The sequence below is a fragment of the Haliotis rubra genome, unplaced genomic scaffold (genome assembly GCF_003918875.1).
Source record: "Haliotis rubra isolate DU_JTF1 unplaced genomic scaffold, ASM391887v1 Scf636, whole genome shotgun sequence".
Taxonomy (NCBI): domain Eukaryota; kingdom Metazoa; phylum Mollusca; class Gastropoda; order Lepetellida; family Haliotidae; genus Haliotis; species Haliotis rubra.
The window spans coordinates 599324-623091 of NW_025767342.1; the positions used below are offsets into that span (position 1 = coordinate 599324).

The 23768-nt window shown below is 40.0% G+C and overlaps 1 long non-coding RNA gene across 2 annotated transcripts; it reads right to left on the reverse strand.

Moving 5' to 3' along the window:
• Positions 1 to 9748: 9748 nt before the first annotated feature.
• Positions 9749 to 19180, reverse strand: LOC124256708. Of its 2 annotated transcripts, none has more exons than XR_006893053.1 (2): positions 18787 to 19180; positions 9749 to 9975 (listed from the first exon to the last, which is right to left on the reverse strand). It is a non-coding gene; the product is annotated as an uncharacterized LOC124256708 (long non-coding RNA). The 2 variants fall into 2 exon arrangements; XR_006893054.1 differs by lacking the exon at positions 18787 to 19180 and adding an exon at positions 15526 to 15790.
• Positions 19181 to 23768: the final 4588 nt, after the last annotated feature.

Consider the following 23768-nt stretch of genomic DNA (forward strand, 5'->3'; position numbering starts at 1 on the left):
GGGACGCCAAGAACGTGGAAGGTCGGCGACGTCATTACTGTTCCATAACGCCTGACAAATGCAGATATCGTGTTACGATGGCATTGGAAATGTGCTGCCACCTGTCGTTGGCTCATGCCTGCTCGAACCGTTCCAATGGCTTCATGACGTTGAGCAGATGTTAATCTTGGTTTGATGTGCATGTGACTTTTCATGTGAATTTGTGAACGTTTGAATGAGCAAAGATCAAGCTTTCGACAGTGACAACAATTTCCGAGTTTCACATGTTGTGTGCAGCTGCACAGGCTGCACGTGCAGTAACACATTACAAGTCCATAGGCCCCCATCAATGACGTCACGGCGCCTGGCACCTGCATGAGCGTTTGATTGTCTCCAATACTTGCTATGTTCACACCTCTATTTATGTATGAAGACACTATCTGAATATCTTTATATTTTCTGTGTGCACAGTTTCTTTATGTGGCCAGTATACTATGTACAGCTTATACATGACTAACAACTAAACGATGTAATCATTATTTGTCTTTGTAAGGTAGGGTGGGGTAGCCTAGTAGTTAAAGTGTTCGCTCAACACGCCTAAGACCAGGGTTCGATTCCCCACAAGAGTACAATGTGTGAAGCCCATTGCTGGTGTCCACCACCGTGATATTGCTGGAATATTTCCAAAAGCAGCGTAACACTAAACTCACTCACTCACTTTGTAAGGGAGAGGTGTTCACATAAGCTCAAAGCTTGTTCACCAATCCCTATTCAATTTTGTTTGAATAAAAAAATGTTCAAACCAGATGGATGGTGGTGACCAGTGTGTGTCGACAAGCAACACGTCACAGAACTGTGTTCCAAGTATATATTACAGAATTAATCTGCATTGCAACAATCCTACAAACATCAGCATGCACCCACTGCACAATATAGCTTACTTCGTAGCTTTTTATGATAAAGTCTACTTTATAGCACAGGTTACTTACCCCTAAGGGGCGGTCGGGTAGCCTTGTGGTAAAAGCGTTCACACTCATCGTACCTTAGACAGGGTTCGATTCCTTAGATTATATACTAGCCACATAAAGAAACTGTGCATTGTCAAAATATTATCCCAGTTGATAAGTACGATAACAATGTCAAAGGTACATATAAACTTTAATGGCGGGATCATGGGACCATAACAAGTCGGGAGAATTTCAATCACAATGACGTCACGAGTCCACAAGCGGGACAGGGGTCAAACGACCATGTCACAAGCTCAATAACGGGTATGTCCACCATCGGCATTGAGAACAGCAGTGCATCGACGACGCATAGAGCCTATCGAACGTGCAAGGAAGGCTTGTGGGATGTCACGCCAGATTCTCTCAAGTTCTGTTGCAAGGTCAAGGACGTTATCTGGCGGGTGAGGAAGACGGCGAAGACGTCGATCCATCTCGTCCCAAACATGCTCTATCTGGGAGAGATCCGGTGAATTTGCAGGCCAAGGCAGTAAGTCAACGTTGTGGTGTTGCAAGAAATCCATAGCAACCCTTGCCGTATGAGGGCGGGCATTGTCCTGTTGGAATATTAACCCAGGGCCATGACGTTGCAGAAAAGGAATTGCCGCAGGTCGAAGAATCTGATCCCTGTAGCCCACACCAGTTAAGTTGCCCTGAACAATCACCAAAGGAGGTCTTTGGCGTGCTGTTATTCCACCCCAAATCATCACGGAACCACCACCAAAGCGATTCCTCTCCAAGACACAGGCCTGTGCATAACGTTCTCCCATGCGTCTATAGGCACGTTGACGTCCATCACTATGGAAAATGTTAAACCTGGACTCATCTGTAAAAACAACATTTCTCCACCAAAACAAGGGTCTGCGGACATGATTTCGGCACCATATTCGGCGAGCTTGTCGATGACGTTGTGTCAGGATAGGCCGTATGGCACACATTTCACACCACACATCACACCACAATTCATCACACCACACCCTACACCACAATTCACCACACCACACCATACACCACATTGCACTGCATCACACCACATTTCACCACACCACACCATATTGCACTGCATCACACATTTCACCACACCACACCCTACACCACATCACACCATATTGCACTGCATCACACTACATTTAACCACACCACACCCTATACATCACACCACACCATATTGCACTGCATCACAACACATTTCACCACACCACACATCACACCACACCATATTGCACTGCATCACACTACATCACGACACATTTCACCACACCACACCCTACACCACACCATATTGCACTGCATCACACCACATTTCACCAAACCACACCCTACACCACACCATATTGCACTGCATCACACCACATTTCACCACACCACACCCTACACCACACCATATTGCACTGCATCACACCACACCCTACACCCCACCACACCATATTGCACTGCATCACACCACATTTCACCACACCACACCCTACCACACCATATTGCACTGCATCACACTACATTTCACAACACCACACCCCATCCTACACCACATCACACCACACCATATTGCACTGCATCACACTACATCTCACCACACCACCCACAACCCCACATCACACCATATTGCAGTGCATCACACTACATCACACCACACCCTACACCACATCACACTGCATCACATCACATTACACCCCACCACACCATATTGCACTGCATCACACCACACCCTACACCACATCACATCACACCATATTGCACTGCATCACACTACATCACTCCACATTTCACCACACCACACCCTACCACACCATATTGCACTGCATCACACTACATTTCACCACACCACAGCCCATCCTACACCACATCACACCACACCATATTGCACTGCATCACACCACACCCTACACCACATCACATCACACCATATTGCACTGCATCACACTACATCACTCCACATTTCACCACACCACACCCTACACCAAATCACATCACACCATATTGCACTGCATCACACTACATCACTCCACATTTCACCACACCACACCCTACCACACCATATTGCACTGCATCACACCACATTTCACCACACCACAGCCCATCCTACACCACATCACACCACACCATATTGCACTGCATCACACTACATCTCACCACACCACCCACAACCCCACATCACACCATATTGCAGTGCATCACACATCACACCACACCCTACACCACATTGCACTGCATCACATCACATTACACCCCACCACACCATATTGCACTGCATCACAGTACATCACACCACACCCTACACCACATCACATCACACCATATTGCACTGCATCACACTACGTCACTCCACATTTCACCACACAACACCCTACCACACCATATTGCACTGCATCACACCACATTTCACCACACCACACCCCATCCTACACCACATCACACCACACCATATTGCACTGTATCACTCTACATCACACCACATTTCGCCACACCACACCATACACCACATCACATCACACCATATTGCACTGCATCACACTACATCACTCCACATTTCACCACACCACACCCTACACCACATCACATCACACCACACCATATTGCACTGCATCACACTACACTACACACTACATCACACCACACCACACAACATTGCACCCCACCCCATCACATCACACTGCACACAAACAGAAACTAACACTTAGTCTCTGAATATACATAATATTGACAGTAACATATAAACCGATGTAAATTGAAAAGGATCCCCAGTGAGGTGTGAGATTCTGAACCTAGGGACATCTAGACTTGCTTTATTTACTGCTTTAGCATTGCACGGAGGGTTGGGCAGTAGGGAACTTCATGTGGTTCAGGGACTGTGAGACAGACTACATTGCAGGGAAGGCTAGGCAGTAGGGAACATGATGTGGTTCAGGGACTGTGAGACAGACTACATTGCAGGGAGGGCTAGGCAGTAGGGAACATGATGTGGTTCAGGGACTGTGAGACAGACTACATTGCAGGGAGGGCTAGGCAGTAGGGAACATGATGTGGTTCAGGGACTGTGAGACAGACTACATTGCAGGGAGGGCTGGGCAGTAGGGAACATGATGTGGTTCAGGGACTGTGAGACAGACTAAAATACACACTACATGGCCCTCCCTGAAAAGGTGATGGCTCTTATATCTAAGGCTAAGGTTAAAGTGACAGACAAAATGTATGTCCTTGAACATAATCCGCTGGGAAAACACGCATGTGAGTCATTTATCTTGAAATGAGATAAGATTTCAGATTTTAAACACAAACAGGACAAGGTAGCTGCCGTACCTGGGAAACTAGTTCTTTTTATCACGAGTGATGAATTACGATCATTGATCATGTACAGCTTTGACGTTGTACCTGCTCCGTGGTGACATTTCATTACATCTCTGTTTACAATAACTCATGGTGGTTATACTTTTCTCATTTTTTTTAAACACTTATTTCTCTCTTCAGTCGGCATTTCTGAATACAAAATAGCTTTCACACGGTAATGTGAATTGAACTGAACAAAGCTGTGAACAAGTTAACACATTGTGAGCTCTCATTCCAGCAGGTGAGAGGGGCGCTGGGGTAGCCTAGTGGTTAAAGCGTTGGCTTGTCACGCCGAAGACCCGGTTTCGAATCCCCACATGGGTAAAATGTGTGAAGCCCATTTCTGGTGTCCCCCGCCGTGATGATGCTGGAATATTGCTAAAAATATTGCGTAATATTGCGTAAAACCAAACTCAGTCAGTCAGTCAGTCCAGCAGGTGTGGCTGCTAGACATGCACGTCTCTAAGGTAATAAAAAATACTATAAATGATAATTTCGAAAAGAATATGTAAAAAAAAACATGGCTCCTCTAACATATCCATCATAATTCACTATTTGTAACGTTATGCACTGCCTATAATATGATTCGGTGTTTGGTACACAAATTACTATTTATTGCAACACATGTTTATTGTATATGTGTAACCCCAATGTATATGGGCCGGAGGCCTCTTCTACAATAAGCATCTTTGACTTATAATAAATGCATATTTATAATAATAATAATAATAAATGCATATTTATAATGCGCCCCTTCCACACCCTAAGGCATGCTCAAAGCGCTACAGAATATTTACACTGGAGTATTTACAGATGAAGTTATACATAGTATAATGAGAAAAGGTGGGTTTTAAGTCTGGACTTAAAAATGTCAATTGTGGCAGAGCTTTTAAGGGCACATGGGAGAGAGTTCCAGAGCACAGGCGCGGAGTAAGAGAACGATCGGTGTCCGAAGGATTTCAGTTTGTAGGATGGGATGACCAGTCGGTTTTGTGTGTTTGAGCGCAAGTTGCGTGCGGGGACATACGGATGTAGGAGTTCAGACAAGTAGGAGGGAGCCAAACCATGGAGGCACTTGTACGTCAGACTTGACTGGCGTCCCCTAATCTAATCTAGTCTTGCCTCCTTACAGGATAGAATTGCTATACATGTACATCCATTAGTTTTCAGTATAGCCTTGGAGCAAGGCTAGTGAAGCCACAGTCTCTTAACTGTACATTTTTTTATGCAAATGCATATCCTACTTTGATTGTGTCATTTACAATTTGAATAATTTGGTGAAGGTTGTTTCATTTTAGACTTGCAGTATGGATAGATCACCGAGCAACGAAATGATTAACAAGCATTGTCACTAAGGTGACAATCCCCCGTGGCACGTTATCAAATCAAGCTTAAAAAGTAATGAAAGTGAAGGCTGTTAAATGTTAAAGTTAAATGTCAACAAAAACGTGACCAGTCAACCTTTCTTAAAATCTTGCTCTGGTTCTTGAGGTATCTCGCCGACAAGCTTAACATGCAGCTTAACATGCTGAAATCTTCAAAGTGTCGCTGTGACCTTGACAATTAGGTGAAGGTCACCATGATCGACTGGGCCCTGTGCCTTCCTTAGACAAAGCTTGGTGTTGAATATGAAGGAAATCCAGAAAACGGTTCTTGAGATATCTTGCTGACAAGGGTAAAACGTTAAAGTCCCCTTGTGACCTTGAAATGAAGGTTAAGGTCACCAAACCTGACTGGGACCTTCCTTTTACTGTGATGAACCTAGGTACCAAATATGAAACGAATCTAGTCAACGGTTCTTAAGATATTCCAATTCGTACGTACGTACGGACGTACGGACGGACAGACGGACCGAGCCTAATACTGTATCCCCCGCTTCGCGCTAAACGCACGGCGGGGGATAATGAAGACAAATTCAGTGTTTATAGCAAAAAGGGGATACTTATTTTTTTACAACAGCTCATGGCTGTGATACTTATGTTCTATGTTTACTATAGCTCAAGACAATGATACATTTATTATTTCTTTGTTTACTATTGTACTACAGCCTAGGGCAGCGATTTTGATATTACAACAGACATATTTGTATGGGGACCTAAATCTAAAAGAGCCTAAATTGACATAAATTGATATATATATACTTCTATCATTTCTCATTTGACTTGTGATAGCTTGTGATGGCAATACTCCTGTTATTTGTTATCATTAACTACTATATTCCTTTTCTACAGCTCATGGTAGTAACACTTATTTTAAATATATTTGTCTACAATAGCTCACTGCTGTAATACTTGTAGTATTTATTTGTTTACTGTAGCTCATGATGTTTTAATTCTTTGTTTACTATAGCTGATATTCATTCTTTTCATTTTTGTCTGTGTACTTATGACAGTTCATGATAGTAATATTACAATAGTTTCTTTGTTTACTATAGCTGCTATTCATTCTTTTATTATTTTCCTGTGTACTTATGACAGTTCATGATAGTGATAGTGATATTACGATAGTTTCTTTGTTTACTATAGCTCATCACAATGATACATTTACTATTTCTTGGTTAACTATTGTACTATAGCTCATAGTTTTGATATTACAACAGATACACTTGTAGGGGGGCTAAATCTAAAAGAGCCTAAATTTACATAAATTTACATGATGACTGCTTTATTACTAGGAAAATGTTTACAATGAAGACATATTTTTTTGTATTACTGAATAATGTGTCTGGGAGATTTGTAGATAAAATACTAGCCTCAGGTATGAAGAACCAGACTTTTTAAAAGATAAATACAAAATGGGGAATGTTCTACTGGGAGACTGGTTCTAACCTTTGAAGGGCATTTAGAAGTGGAATGCATAACAAAAGAAAGATTTATGACTGTCAACTCCTATATTATTTCGGAGTGTATGCTTGCTCCTTTGTCAGGTGAATGGTTGTGAGTGAGTGAGTGAGTGAGTGAGTGAGGTTTTACACCACACTCAGCAATATTCCAGCTATATGGCGGCGGTCTGTAAATAATCGAGTCTGGACCAGACAATCCAATGATCAACAGCACGATTTGCGCAATTGGGAACCGATGACATGTGTCAACCAAACCAGCGAGCCTGACCACCCGAACCCGTTAGTCGCCTCTTACGACAAGCATGGGTTACTGAAGATCAATATTCTAACGCAGACCTTCACGGGTGGTAGGGAGTATGAGGGGGGATTATATACATATATTAGACACAACAAAGAAAACATGTTTAACAATGTTGAGGAATGAATATGTAATACAAACATGAAGAGGCGAATGATACACTTAAACAACATGAATTTGCATTACATATTCATTCCTCAACATTGTTAAACATGTTTTCTTTGTAGAGCCTCATATATGTATATATATATACCCCCCTGACACTACCTACTATTTACCTGATGGAGCATGCATACCCCCCGGAAACGTCCTGGTATTCACAAGTTGACATCCATAAATCTTGGTGTGTTTTTTTAGACTGGTTCTTGTAATCTTTATCCACAAACTATCACTGAATTGAATATTTAATTTGCATTTTCCTAGTACTTGAATAACAACATATAAATGTTGAGGATCTATAAATAATACTGAAAATGTATATAAATGTCATGCCATGAAATGCAAGCACATGTGCATACATGCCTGTACATTGCTATACCAGTGAAATAATCTTAATACTTAATCACCTGGTACTCTGATGCAGGTAAAAACTTGTTCCAACAAGAATTACAACAGCCTAAATTTACGTCACTTAATGATGTAATTAATGATCAATTCCAGCCTGAAGCTATTGCTGTGACCCAGACTGTGACGAGCAGATAAATCAGGCACGTCTGATCAGACCAGGAGTGGGGTAATTGAAAATTCAATAAACAGTCTCCTGGCCCAGACTAGCCAATCAGCAGACATGGACTGACTGACTGACTGAGTTTGGTTTTACGCCGCTTTTAGCGATATTCCAGCAACATCACAGCGTGGGACACCAGAAAAGGGCTTCACACATTGTACCCATGTGGGGATTCGAACCCGGGTCTTCGGCGTGACGAGCCAACGCTTTAACCACTAGGCTACCCCACCGCCCCAGCAGACATGGAGATGAGTGTGGCTTCAGATTCCACCAGCAGATCTGGGAAGCATGACATTGAAAAATAACTTTGACCCTCGACTCTGACATTCAGTCTAACCAATCGATGTATGCATTGTTGATATCAACTACTTCACAGAGAAACAGGCCAACATATGTCACTGTAAACATCCTGTTCAGGAAATTCTGTAAACTATACTACCCATCAAAAGTTTAGACTCACTTAAAGCATTCACTATGTTATGTATATATATGTATATTTATGCAGTTGAATTGTATGAGGATCATGCATCAAATTGCTAAACAGCATGTGCAAATACCGTACATGTGAATGGCTGCGTTTTGGTGTAAAGTTTTGTTAAGAATTTGCCAATTTTCACAGAGTTTCATCATTTATTGAACTCATCACCATAATCTTTTCAACCTTACGAATTTGTTTTACAATACATCAGGTCATGTGTAAACTGTACCATTAAAACAGTAGGGAATATTTTGCAAAATCTAGTTGCCTGAAGTAAGTGGCTACATTTACACTAGTGAGTCTAAACATTTGATGGGTAGTATCTAAACATTTGATGGTGCTATTTAGTACTTCTATTATATAAATACTTTACCGTAGCATATGGCCATATCACACAAGCTGTGTGTGTGGATCTGACTGACTGACTGAATTTGGTTTTACGCCCCTTTTAGCAATATTCCAGCAACATCACGGCAGGGGACACCAGAAATGGGCTTCACACATTGTACCCATGTGGAGATTCGAACCTGCGTCTTCGGCGTGACGAGCCAACGCTTTAAGCATTAGGCTACCCCACCACCTTGTGTGGATCTGAACTTGTATGGGGAGTCTAAACTGAAGTATTAGCATTATGTCATTCAAATAAAGGTGATGACACCTTTATAGATATGAAACAGATTAAGGCTATTAATGAAACTATGTAGACCTAACTTTTGTTGAAAAGTGTCTGAGAGATTGGTTTTTATAACCTTACACCTTAGTATTTATCAAAAAGCATCATAGGACATATTACATTAGCATTTATCTAAAAACATGCAAGGACATGTCATAATTGTAGCCTTTGTGGTGGTGGTGGTGGTGGTGGTGGTGGTGAAATTGGGTTTAACGTCATGCTTGAGAATATTTTGCTCATATGACGACGTGCATGCGTGTGTATGTGTATGTGTATGTGCGGCTGCTTGTACTAGCCCAGACTGAAGCTGGTTTTATAGTGCTAGCCCACTGAGATACCATCATCACCACCATCATCACTGATTTCCTTAAATCTCATCTCTTTCCTTTCAAACTCAAATATAACTCATCATAACAATATATATATCTTTGCTAACATTCTCTTTATTAAGTCATCTAATGTTCTGACAGCAAGGTTGTCAATAACATAAAGACAGATTAAAGTCAGCCCCAAACAGGAAGACATATGCACATACTTCCTTCAAGCAGTATTCAGTCAACATTTTCACTCAAACTGTAAGTCACCATTTTCCTCTGTCAGTTCATCATGTCAGTCATTCCTCTTCTCTCAGATCTCACTTGAACTGGTTACTGTCAAAAATAAATAACTAAATATATCGTACATTTGAAAATAACTCACTAGAAAAATAATGGGACAAATGTTTTTGAGCAATGACAATTCATAACGAAAGCCTCCAATATTCTGAGTATTGAACAAAAGCCCTCTAGCAGTTTCCACCTACGTTCATCATCTATTGTTTGAGTGTCAGGCAACAGATGGCCACGTTTGCTATAATCGATGGTTGACAGTTGTACACACAAAAATATACTTCCCATAAAAAGTTTAGACTCACTGAAAACACTCACTATATATTATGTATATATATGGTTACATCGAAGACTGATTCCTCCACTAACAAGGGGGAATCAACTGCAAACCTTATGCAGATGTATTGCAAGAGGATCATGCATCAAATTGCTGTAAAACATGTGCAAATATCATGCATGTGAACAGTTGCATTGTGGTTAAAGTTTTGTAAATAATTTGCCTATTTTCATTGAGTTTTATCATTTCTAGAACTCATGACAATAATCTTTTCAACTGTACGAATTTGTTTCACAACACAGTACCTTTAAACAGTATGGAACATTTTGCAAAATTTAGTTTAGAACAGTTGCCTGAAGTAAGTGGCTACATTTACACTAGTGAGTCTAAACATTTGATGGGAAGTATACTATTTTCACAGAAGAGACAATGATACACACATTCTATTTCAGGAAGTAATTTTGAATACACATTATCACACAGGACATAGCTCCCATCTCTCCTTTTGTTTCTTAAACAAAATTAAAATTGACCAGGTTTTAGTTTACTACACAAGGGACTTTGTTAAGAAGGGCTTGAACCATTGCCGCATGCAAACTTATCCCTAATTTGAGGGCCATGTACTCCAACTGAAAGAGGCATTTAATCAACCTTTATAATCAAGAACTGTTTGACTGTACTTGTACATTATCGAAATGAAAACATGTACTGTTTTCAAGCTGTATGCATGCAAGCTTTTTGTAGAATGTAGAGGTCCTTGTACTGGCAGTGCTGATTAAGTGAGTGAGTGAGTGAGTGAGTGAGTGAGTGAGTGAGTGAGTGAGTGAGTGAGTGAGTGAGTGAGTGAGTGAGTGAGTGAGTGAGTGAGTGAGTGAGTGAGTGAGTGAGTGAGTGAGTGAGTGAGTGAGTGAGTGAGTGAGTGAGTGAGTGAGTGAGTGAGTGAGTGAGTGAGTGAGTGAGTGAGTGAGTGAGTGAGGTGAGTGAGTGAGTGAGTGAGTGAGTGAGTGAGTGAGTGAGTGAGTGAGTGAGTGAGTGAGTGAGTGAGTGAGTGAGTGAGTGAGTGAGTGAGTGAGTGAGTGAGTGAGTGAGTGAGTGAGTGAGTGAGTGAGTGAGTGAGTGAGTGAGTGAGTGAGTGAGTGAGTGAGTGAGTGAGTGAGTGAGTGAGTGAGTGAGTGAGTGACAAACACTTTAACCATAGATTTCAATCTCTACTTTCCTTCAATATGTTGACAAAGGCAGTCACAGCTGCACTTGAGCAAAAGGTGAACAACAAAATAGTGTCCTGCTTCCTCTGGTAAACAAAAACAAGCTCACATTTTTTCTTCCTGTTTGTCCTTGTAGCATGCAAACTTCATTACATGGTTAGGGAAGTAAATACAAAAAGTAACATATTGGCATGTAGCCAACAAACAACAAGCATGGGGAAAGAGATAATTTTAAAAACAATGTTTTTGTTTCCTTGTCAGTATGTAAATAGAGCCTCGATGAACTATCCTTGGCTATGGATGATTATTTACATCCTTTTAAAATTTTGTCAGCCTGATCACTGGACCCCAGAAAAATCTTTATATATTTTACCCAGGAAGGGAATTAAACCCAAACGTGGCCTGACAAGCAAGTGCTTCAACCACCCAGCTATAGGCGGATCCAGAGGGGGTGCAGGGGTGCAGGGATGCGCACACACACACCCCACCCCCAACCCCCCTTTATGGTGAAAGTTTGTTAAATGAACATTGACACTCGGGTGAAAATGAAGTGTGCACCCCTCCTTTTCTCAATAGTGTGCACCCCCCTTTCTCAAAATATTGGTATTAATCAATGGATTATCAACATTTGCATTCTAATATTTTGTCTAAATGTAATTAATTATCCCAGATTCACATCCAACTGCTCTGCACTGACACTATGACACTGTACACTAGCCTGTCTCACAGTCCCTGAGCCACAGTATTTCCCTACTGCCTAGCCCTCCCTGCAATGTAGCCTGTCTCACAGTCCCTGAACCACATTATTTCCCTACTGCCTAGCCCTCCCTGCAATGTTGTCTGTCTCCCAGTCCCTGAGCCACATTATTTTCCCTACTGCCTAACCCTCCCTGCAATGTAGTCTGTCTCACAGTCCCTGAGCCACATTATTTTCCTACTGCCTAACCCTCCCTGCAATGTAGTCTGTCTCTCAGTCCCTGAGCCACATTATTTTCCTACTGCCTAACCCTCCCTGCAACGCTGAAGTCCTAAATGACACAAGTTTAGATTTCTTCTGAATTTACCATCTCACTGGGGTCCTTTTCTATTTAGATAGGATTATATATTACTATCAAAATTACGTATATTCAGACACTAAGCGTTAGTCTGTATGTGCACTCGTGGATAGACACACTGGGAAAGGGCGAGACAACTGAAAATATTGGCATTTTACATCACAAGTTGTCTACCTTGATCAGTGTTGGTCTCATGTTATTTGTGCAACAGGATCAATATACAGGGAAGTGAATGTAATCAAAACACCAGGATGAAGCTGAGGTCAGAGTGACCTTAGAAAACCTCCAAGGCCGACACAGATGGTGTCCTCCAACCACCAAGTCTCAAAACCCACTCTCAAACATTAAGTCCCAGAAAACAAACCTATTCATTCAAAACTATAGATCTGTGAAAACATATAGAGCAAGATTCAATATTCAATCCCTAATGACAGCTGCTCGTAACTATGGTAGCCAATATACCGCAGAGTTAATCATCAACACATATGTGGACTATCGATCAGGTCACCTTGACCGAATGCTGCCATATGGTTTCCGGCAACTGGAACAGTATGGCTAGCAATTAGCACCTAAATATCTGCTGTAGCAATTCTGTGTTTTCCCCAATATATGCTAAAATTTAATTGTTTGTTAGCATCCCCAAATGCAGATATTACCTTGAATACTGCCAAATATTTGTTCTATGCATTCGAAAGAAGAATATTATTTTTGTCACAGTAACATTATATATGCTGTACAGCTTTCATCGGTCTCATTATATTTCATGTCTGCTCCGATGAGGTATTATAATATACACTGGTGCTGCTACAGTTGGTTGGTTTGTTGTTTACTCTCGCAGTCAGCAATATTCCAGCTATATGGCGGAGGTCTGCACATACTTGAGTCTGGACCAGACAATCTAATGATCAACAGCATGATCTACGCTATGTGTCAACCTGGTGGGAGTCGAGTTTAGATACAGATTCTTCAGAACAGTACAAGAATTTGTATCGAAATGTCACTCATGAAATAAAAGACATTGTTATCCATAAAGGTTGTTCAGTTTTGAACTACAAACTACAATATTTAATGTGGTAAAAAAAAAGAAAGCTTCCACCATAAGACATGCTGGTAAATTCCAAGCACTGTATCAAGTACAAAACAAAAATAAAGTTAAAAAAATTTAAATATGAAAAATTCAAGAATAAAACTTATATGTGGGAGCAGTTGGGAGAAAAGTTTCGGTACAGATTCTTGACAATGGCACAAGTCTGGACTAGACAATCCAATGATCAACAGCATCAGCATCGATCTACACAACTGGGATATAATGACGTGTGTCAACCAAAAGCCTGCTGGGAGTCGAGTTTCAATACAGATTCTTGACAATGTTACAAGAATCTGTATCCAAATGTCGCACACGAAATAAAAGAAGTTGTTATCCATTAAGTTTGTCAATATTGCATATCATATTAAACTGTCCTTGTTGTTCAGGTGTCATGTGGAAGCCTGGAGTCGGGACTTGCTGGACAATGTCCACATCAACCAACCGAGTGTAGGAAGATGTGGCTGGCTTCAATACTGTCGTGACCAGAGATTCCTGCAGAATTCACTTGAGTGAGTGAGTAAGTTTAGTTGTACGCCACACTCGGCAACATTCCAGCTATATGGTGGTGGTCTGTAAATAATCGAATCTGGACCAGACAATCCAGTGATTAACAGCATGAGCATCGATCTGCGCAATGGGAACCAATGAAATGTGTCAACCACGTCAGTGAGCCTGACCACCCGATCCCCGTTACAGAGATCAATATTCTAACCAGGACCTTCACTGGTTGTTGTATAGAGAGAAAGATTGCAGTACAAGTATCACAGAAATATAGCAAAGCATCTCTCCTGCCAATAGAATGACTGAAAGTAGGTACATGTATAAGCAGAGACCATATGGTATAAGAAATAACTTTTTTCAATAATCCTGTGGCATTGCACATTTTTAACTATACTGAAAGGCAAAAGAAACGTCGTAATATTAGAAATGACATTTGAGTATCAATGGAGTATTTGAACCTATTTTTTAAAATATACACCAGAAGTCAAGTTTGAGGAAACATGAATCGTGGTCGTATAGCCTGCATTGCCCAATAAAGTATTGTTTGAGATTGAAGTTAGAAATGTTTTTGTTTTTGGGAGAGGGAAAAGTTCCCACAAACACAACATTGAAATCGAGTTGCACGTGCATCATAAATGCATTCAGGCATAAATTGCCGGCTTGAATGGCAATCGTTCACTTGTTTTCTGAACACAGCAGCTATGACTAGGTTAACGAGAGATCAACCACAACAAGCTATTGGACGTCTGCACGCTGGTCACCATGCTCGAGTCATTGCTAATGCCTTCAGTTGCAGCGTCAGCGAGCGATAGAACGTCTTAGAGTCGCGATACAACGCCACCAGCAGCACTGATGACCGTCCCACGAGTGGTCAACCCGATGTAACAACACGCCGCCAGGACCGTCATATCGTCCATCAACCGCGTGCAAGACCTATTCGCGAAGGGCCAGAGAAACAGCTTGGGTGACCATAGGAAACCACCAGCGACGAGTCAGTGACCTACCATTCGGCGACGTCTCCAAGCCAGGAACCTGTTTTGTCGATGTCCTGCCAGGAGACCTATATTCACCCAACGTCACCGCCGTGAACGTATCCAAGTGGACACAACAGCGGCAAAACTGTCGTGGGAGACAATGAAGAGGGGTTATCTTCTCTGACGAAAGTCGGTACTGCATTTCAGTGGCGTATTATTTTAAAAAAATAGGTTCAAATGTTCCATTGATACTTAAATGTCATTTCCAATATTACGACAGTTCTTTTGCCTTTCAGTATATATATTGTTGCTTAGATGAAGTACAGGGTTTCATGATTTAATTTAACATATAAATACATTGGAAATAATCTAAATTGATATCCTTCATTTCACATGGTCATAAACCTCCAATCCTTTTTTAAAGATTCAAGTTTATTGTCATGATCTTGCAAAAGTTAGGTCACAAAACATGCAGTAAGTCAAGGTGACTCACAGTTTGTATAGCCAAGATGCAACTATGAGTTTGTGCTGGGGAAGGGGGAGGCAATCTGAAAAAAAACATGCAACAGTTACCTCCCTTTAAGTATGACCCATATATGCTCTTAACCTGTTTCAACAATTATAACATTTTTCACTGCTGTAAGAAGTAAAATAAGGAAAATATATCTGTATTGCCAATGATTATATTGCTGAAATGATTAGACCAGACCAATTTTATTTCTTGTTTTACGGATCCACCGGTCATATTTTTTCAAGAATAAGAAAAAAAATAGAAATGAATTTTTCCTGCTCAAAAAATAAGTCCTAATGTTTTATTGGTCAAAAAAGTAAACTTACAAAAAAAAATTAAATTGTGTTTTGCCCCATATACACTTCATATATTGCCAAAAGTAAAATACTTTTAGTAGTTAGAAGGCATATTACTATGACTGGTGATATTTTATTTTTTTATTTTCCCCACTGCCTTTAGGTTCTGAGGACAAAAACTCCGAAAAACAAGAAATAAAATTGGTCTGGCCTTACATAAAAATACTTGAAAATATATATTATCTATGCAATGAATGGTGTTGCTAAAAAGTTCTGTGCCTGAATGCATCAAACTGTCAGTGAAGTAGATGGCATAAATAATTTTCAACACATTCCAATCGAAAGTCCAATTACCTGACAACAATGCCTATATTCAGGGTGGCACATTGTCCTATAGTATGTTTTCCATGACAACTTTCTCTGATTATCAATCTTTTTATCCAGCCATACATGGTTATGTGTTTGGTTTCTACTGCAGCATGGCGGGTACTACTGTCAGTATATGACATAAGGCCTGTCCGACCGCCGAGACAGATTAGATTTCAGATGGACGGTCTAAATATACAGCTAGTCAGCTGGATGGTCTGGTAAACTTTTCAGATAACATGTTCCATACATCTGAGTAAATTCACCATATCTTCAATCAATTTTTCAAATTGAGCATTACATTTCGACTTGACAATTACTGTTTGAACATTAAACTATCATATCGTAACCCCAAAGCACTGCGTTGACATATATTATCACTAAAACAGCGACACTAACAATTGACTTATTTTCTTTCGATTGTCTGGTATAGTCGGGTTACATCAATGGGCTGGTAACATTTTGAAGTTGCCAGCCCTAATGTCTGGCTCGGTTTTCGGCTTATTTCATACAGTGGTTTCAAGGTTTTACCGAATCAGATTCCGTAGGTTAACATTAACAAGCACATCACTGAAGACTGAATGATCTGGCAGCTGTGATTGGAAGATTTTGTGCAAGATTTTTGTGGGGGATTTTAAGTGTACATCCATCCAGCAGTTAGTGAGTGAATGAGTATGGTTTTATGCCGCTTTTAGCAATATTCCAATAATATCACAGCACGGGACACCAGAAATGGGTTTCACACAATGTGCCCATGTGGGGATTCGAACCCGGGTCTTCGGCGTGACGAGCCAACGCTTTAACCACTAGGCTACCCTACTGCCCCTCATCCAGCAGTTAATACTGAACATATTTTTCTATATTTACTGCTCTTTTCAAACATAACTTACACTGAATGTGACCACTGGTATTTTCAAGTTGGTGACATTTTGTGCCAAATTGGCGCTGATCTGTTAAGCTTCTTGTACTTGGCTGCACTGAATGCTAAACCCATGGATTAAAGAGTAATTCTATCCTTTAGGGTAAGTCAAAATAAACAGACAGTAAGGATGCAGCCTGTGAGAGGGACAATGTGTCAGTTTATTTATATTATCTTAGGAATTATCATTTAAACTATTAATTATTACCTTTGAGACTTGTGCAAGTGCAATTGGAAAAGCAACTGGTTGGGGTAGTCATTTACCTGTGAGGATCTGGGTTAGAATTGGTCTTCAGCAACCGTGCTTGTCATCATGGCGACCAACGGGATCGGCTGGTTAGACTCAGTGACTTGGTTTATACGTCATCGTATCCCAATAGCATAGATTGATGCACATGCTGTTGATCACTGGATTGTCTGGTCCAGACAATTAGTTTCAGACCGCCGCCATACAGCTGGAATATTGTGGAGTATGGTGTACAAACCAAGGTAGTCATTTATTTATTCTTATTTCTGCTTTAAGGCCAGACTATGCACAGATGAAAATGGTTATTTGTTTAAAAAATATACCATTATTATACAGTGTGCGAAATAGCCACTGGCCCGCTAGCCTGTGGCTAGTAAAAATCCAGTCTGGCCAGTAAATCTCCACTGTCACTGGCCTGACTGGCTGGTGAATTTTCATGGAATCATTTTGTCAATATATTCCTTTCTCTGACTTGTTAAGTTATAATACACTTTTAAATCATGCAAGGTTATGGCCTGGTTAAAATGTTCATCATATTAACAGCTTAATGCTGAAACCTGTGACCACATTCCAATTACGGGCTAGTGAAATATTTTGTGGGCTAGTAACTCTCAGGCATAGCTAGCCCAACTGGCAAGCAAAGTTTGGAAACTATTTTGCACACTGTTACTATAGAAGTCCATTTGAAAATATTTGGTTTTGAGTAACTTGTAGTGGGTAAGGGGGAGGTAATCTGATAAATAACTTACATAGTTGCCTCCCTTGTCTTCATGATAGCCCCATGCAACAGGTAAAGTCAGCTTGTTACAAAGGACTAAATATCACATAAAAAAACAACAGATTTAGTTAGTAGAGGAATGTACAGCTAATAAGCGCAAAAACCTTACACAATATTATCCAATCACAGCTGCCAAATTTCTCAAGCTGCATTTAATGTTCTCAGCCACAGTGGTTCAAATTCCAACATTTTAGGGAGCGTTCATAATTTTAAAGGGGAGAGAAAGGAGGGAATGATGTTGATTTTAAGGGAGGGTCACCCATTTTGTTCTTGGGAGGTACTGGGGTCATCAATTTGGTACACATGTTCTAGGGAGGGTCTTCAATTTTGTACATCCAAAAATCACGGCAGGGGAAATTATGCTTTAAAAATATGGGAAGGGGGGGCATTGATTTTGTACATGACATGCAGGGGGGTCACTTTGTACATAAATTTTAGGGTGTTCCATTCACATTGTACATGCTTCTCCATAAAAATCATCACCACCCCCATAGCCATAACAGTCCCTTAGTGTAAAACTATATAAAGTACTGGCCAGCTGCTTTTGTTAAAGAATGTGAACGCAATATGCATGAACATGTTTAAAAAGAAAGACAGCAATGAGGAAAAGATAGCAATGAGGTTTAACCAAACTCACCTTCAAACTCTTTAAGAGTCTCAGAAACTACATATACACAATAAATACACTGTTACTGCGGAACACAAAAACTGATACTCGCAGCAACAGTGTTTAATGTATTGATATTTAAGGAATTACAGTTCATAATAAGTGGCTGCTGCTGAGGACTTGATGAATATTATTGCGTTCACTTGAAGAGTAAAGTTGCTGATGAGCTGATGAGGTTCAGAAAACTACAACAAACAATAGCTTTCAATGAAATTCAGAATATGTACAAATTTCATAGCATATAACATTCAACGTTTCATTCGAATGATATGTGAATACATTGAAATTGCAAAATTACAACTACAAATTTACAAATAATTGTGTGAAATATATTAACAAGTTTTGCACAACCAATTAACATTTTGGCATAATACAATTTCATTGTAATTTAGAGATAGTACAACCTAGCAGTGAAGGGTAAAGTACTCACATATGTGTCTTTACAGAGTTACAGTCAGCTGGGTGACAACCAGGCAGCATGGAGGTCCAATACACACTGGCAAGCATGTGCTCCAAAATGCATGAGCTTTGGAGAGGTCATGATGTGACCGGTGTGAGCTATGACATCACACATGAAGGTGAAGGCCACAGGGTAATGGAAATTTACTGGGCCACATTGTTTACACTTTTGACTGATAAGGATTTAAATGGAAATGAACTTTAGATATTAATTAAGTGTTTTAATTATTGGACCACCATGGTCCAATAAAATACTTAAAACCAATTGTCACAACTTAGTAAACAATTTCATTTGAAAGAATTTGTACACTGAAATAAATGTAAAGAAATCTTGCATTTACATACACAATAAGGTGCAATTGCAGACATTTTCTGCAGGTTTTATGACACCAAATAATATATAGTTGTTCGGCCTGTCACTTTCACAGAATGGATTGTGCGAGAAGTGTGAGTGAGTATGGTTTTATGCTATTTAGTAGTATTCCAGCAACATCACGTCTGGGGACACTAGAAATGGGCTTTACACATTGTACCCACGTGGGATATCGAACCCGGTCTTTGCCTACCCTACTAAAATATTTAATGGTTGTGGAGTTCTTCTCTGGAAATGTTTATACCACTGGGATAACAATACTAAAAATAGACAAGATTATTCAATTACATTCAGTTTGTATCATTTAATAAAGACAAATTTGTCTCATCAATAATCAAACTAAACACAGGTTTCTGATGAAATATTTTCAAGTTAATATCAGAAATACATTCAAAAGTCAGCAAATAAGGATCTTGATTAGTGACCGTTCATAATTTATCACTAGTGGGGATGATGATGATTTTTATGGAGAAGCATGTACAATGTGAATGAAAACCCCCTAAAACTTATGTGCAAAGTATGTGACCCCCCTGAATGTCATGTAAAAAAATTAATGACCCCCCACCTTAACATATTTTTTAGGCATAATTTTAAAATATTTTTATGCACAAAATTGCTGACCGCCACTAGTACATGTGTACAAAATTTATGAACTCCCCCCTCTCCAGAACAAAATGGCTGACCCCCTTATATCCTCATCACGCCCCTAGCCATTAATTATGAGCGGTCCCATACATTTTCAAATCAGCAAATTCTTCATCAACATTTGAAACACATTCTTAAAATAAGCAAATTCTTGGAGTCTTTGAAGGGCATTTAGAAGTGATACACATAAAGGCAAGAGTTTTTTATGGATGACCACTTGTTTATTGTGAAGAGGAGTCGCGACATTTTGAGTATGTCCTTACTCCTTCATCAGGTGAAAGGAGTAAGGAGGAGTAAGGACATACCAAACGCGTCGTGACCCTCCTAATAAAGAAGTTGCCATCCATAAACTGACTGACTGAGTTTTGGTTTCGCCGCTTTTAGCAATATTCCAGCAACATCACGGCAGGGGGACACCAGAAATGGGCTTCACACATTGTACCCATGTGGGGATTGAACCGGGGTCTTGGTGACGAGCCTAACGGCTTTAACCACTAGGCTACCCCACCACCCCTCATCCATAAACAAACTCTTGTCTTTATGCAAATTCTTGTTGAACATTTGAACCACATTCACAAAATCAGCGAATCTTTCATCAACATTTGAAATACCTTAGCAAATACTGTATCAACATTTGAACAAATCTCAAAACAGCACATTCCGCAACATGCAAAATCCTTTCAGAAATCATCTAATCAATGATAAAAATATAACTTTAAAATGTAACAAAATATCCAAATACTAGTACCTCAACCACCAGTACAACACACTGACCAGTGAGCCATTCCATTGACAGTTGGACTTAGTGAGTATTGTCTACAGTCTGTTTGCAGTGAAATCGTACCAATGAATTTCACTTTAAACAAACACGTAAATCAAATAAGTGAAATTAGAAGTACGAATCTTCATGATTTTACCTTGCCAATTGAACATTTAAATCTCAGAATTTTATTCAACTTAGGATAAAAGTTGTTTAACAAACCGATCATAGTTTCAAATCGCTATTGTTGGTTTGTATTACAAGGGGTATGTACATTAAATGAAACACCGAGAAGATGTAGGGTTGGTCTAAGTTAAGCTCATCACATTACTGCACGCGTGCATTTGTTTCACTGTTCCAATTACTGCGTTTACTCCTTGTAATACAAAACCAATTATAGCGATCTGTTAAACAACTTTTATCCTAAGTTAAATAAAATTCTGAAATTTATATGTTTAATTGGCAAGGTAAAATTATGAGGACTTGCAATCTTAATTTCACTTTATTTAATTTACTTTTCTGTTTAAAGTGAAATTCATCGGAACGTTTTCACTGCAAACAGACTATACACCGCTTTCAGCAATATTCCAGCAATATCACATCAGGGGACACCAGAAATGGGTTTCACACAATGTACCCATGTGGGGAATCGAACCCAGGTCGTCGGCGTGACAAGTGGATGCTTTAACTATTAGGCTACCCCACCGGCCCTGTGGGTGCAAGAGGATTCTGGTTAAGAAGCAACTGACTGAGTTTAGTTTTACACCGCTTTTAGCAATATTCCAGCAATATCACGGCTGGGGACACCAGAAATGAGCTTAACACATTGTACCCATGTGGGGAATCGAACCCGGGTCTTCGGCGTGACGAGCCAACGCTTTAACCACTAGGCTACCCCACCGCCCCAGAAGCAACTGATGATGTTTGTGGGAGTCAACAACATGATCCAGGATGTCAGTGACATCTGTGTCATCTTAATTCATGGTACGGCCAGACCAGTTTCATTTCTTTTTTTAAGGATTATTGTCCTCAGAAAACCTAAAGGCAAGAGGAAAAATAAATAAAATAAAAAATCACCAGTCAAAGTAATTTTCCTTTTAAATACTAAAAGTATTTTACTTTTGGCAATTTATGAAGTGTATATGGGGCCAAAAACAATCAAAAAAATTGTTGTAAGTTTACATTTTTTACCAATAAAACATTAGGATTTTCATTTTTGAGCAGGAAAAATTCATTTTTATTTTTTTTTCTTATTCTTGAAAAAATACGACCGGCAGATCCGTAAAACAAGAAATAAAATTGGTCTGGCCTAAGGGTCGTTGTTCACAAATCTCTAACTGGATTATCTACAAGCCTCAATGACTGACTGACTGAGTTTATTTGTACGCCGCTTATAGCAAAATTCCAGCAATATCACGGCGGGAGACACCAGAAATAGGCTTCACACATTGTGCCCATGTGGGGAATCGAACCCGGGTCTTCGGCGTGACGAGCCAACGCTTTAACCACTAGGCTACCCCACCGCCCCACAAACCTCAATGAATGATGCAGTACACTGAACTTATACACCAGTAAAGCTGCAGGCCCTAAGGACCCAGGAACATGAACAGTTGTGGGTCCTGATACGTGTAGGCCCTGTATTCTAGATACAATATAAGTAATTCCCAGCAAACAAAAAAAACTCAAGATGGGTTGAGGTTATATTCTTGTTGTTTCTAATCTAAAATCCATCACATTCTGATAGTCGAACTAGGAAACTCTGCACACCACCACATATCATTTACCATTGTAAATAAACTGAAAGCAATACCCTGTCAGTGTATGGAGTTTGCAATGCATTCGGATAAGTTGTTCAAGGTTAAAAGATCATATCTCAGTAATCTAAATTGCTTCCTCGAAAATGATGGTTGTTTCACTTGGACAACAGTTGCTGATAGAGATAAAAACTAGAAATTACTGAATGATATTTTCTGAAAAAAAATACTTTTAGCTACTGGGGATGAAAAAGCTGTTGGCCATAAAGACCTGCAGAAAACAAAACTTGTCAGTGAAAGTGGTTTTCAGTCGGCCTTTGGGCCTAAAGAACAAATTTAATTTCAAACATACGTGCGTGTGTGTCTCTGTGCATGCGTCTCTGTGTGTGTGTCTCTCTGTGTGTGTGTGTCTTTGTGTGTGTGTTTTTGGGTTTTTTTTAAACCAAACCAATTATCGAGTTAGAAAGAGATCATTGTCCTTCTTGATAATTTCCAGTTGAAAACAATATTCTAGGTGTCAGGATTTGAACAAAAATAGTTATCGATTTAGCAAAAGTCAATTGTCCTTCTTGAAAATTTCACCGGAACACATATCCCAATGTTTGAGATTTGAATAAAATTAAACATCTACTAGCAAGAGGTCAGTTGTACACAATATTCTAACATTTGCGATTTGAAAAATACTGAGTATCTGTCCGGCTAAAAAATGGCCGACAAGCTCAATGGATCAACAATGTATGACAGATTTGGTTGTACTACATTCCTCTATAAGTGTGGAGCTTATACACGTATACTGCATTACAAATGAAGTCCCGACCAACGAATCAAGCCATACTTCCTCTGACAGGAACACCAGCAGGTGCTTGGACCAATGAGCACCCAGAGTCGAGCACAGAAATGGTAATATTTCTTATGTGGATCAGCAAGTCCAAAATAAAGCTCGTTTTTTTAGTCCTAGCCC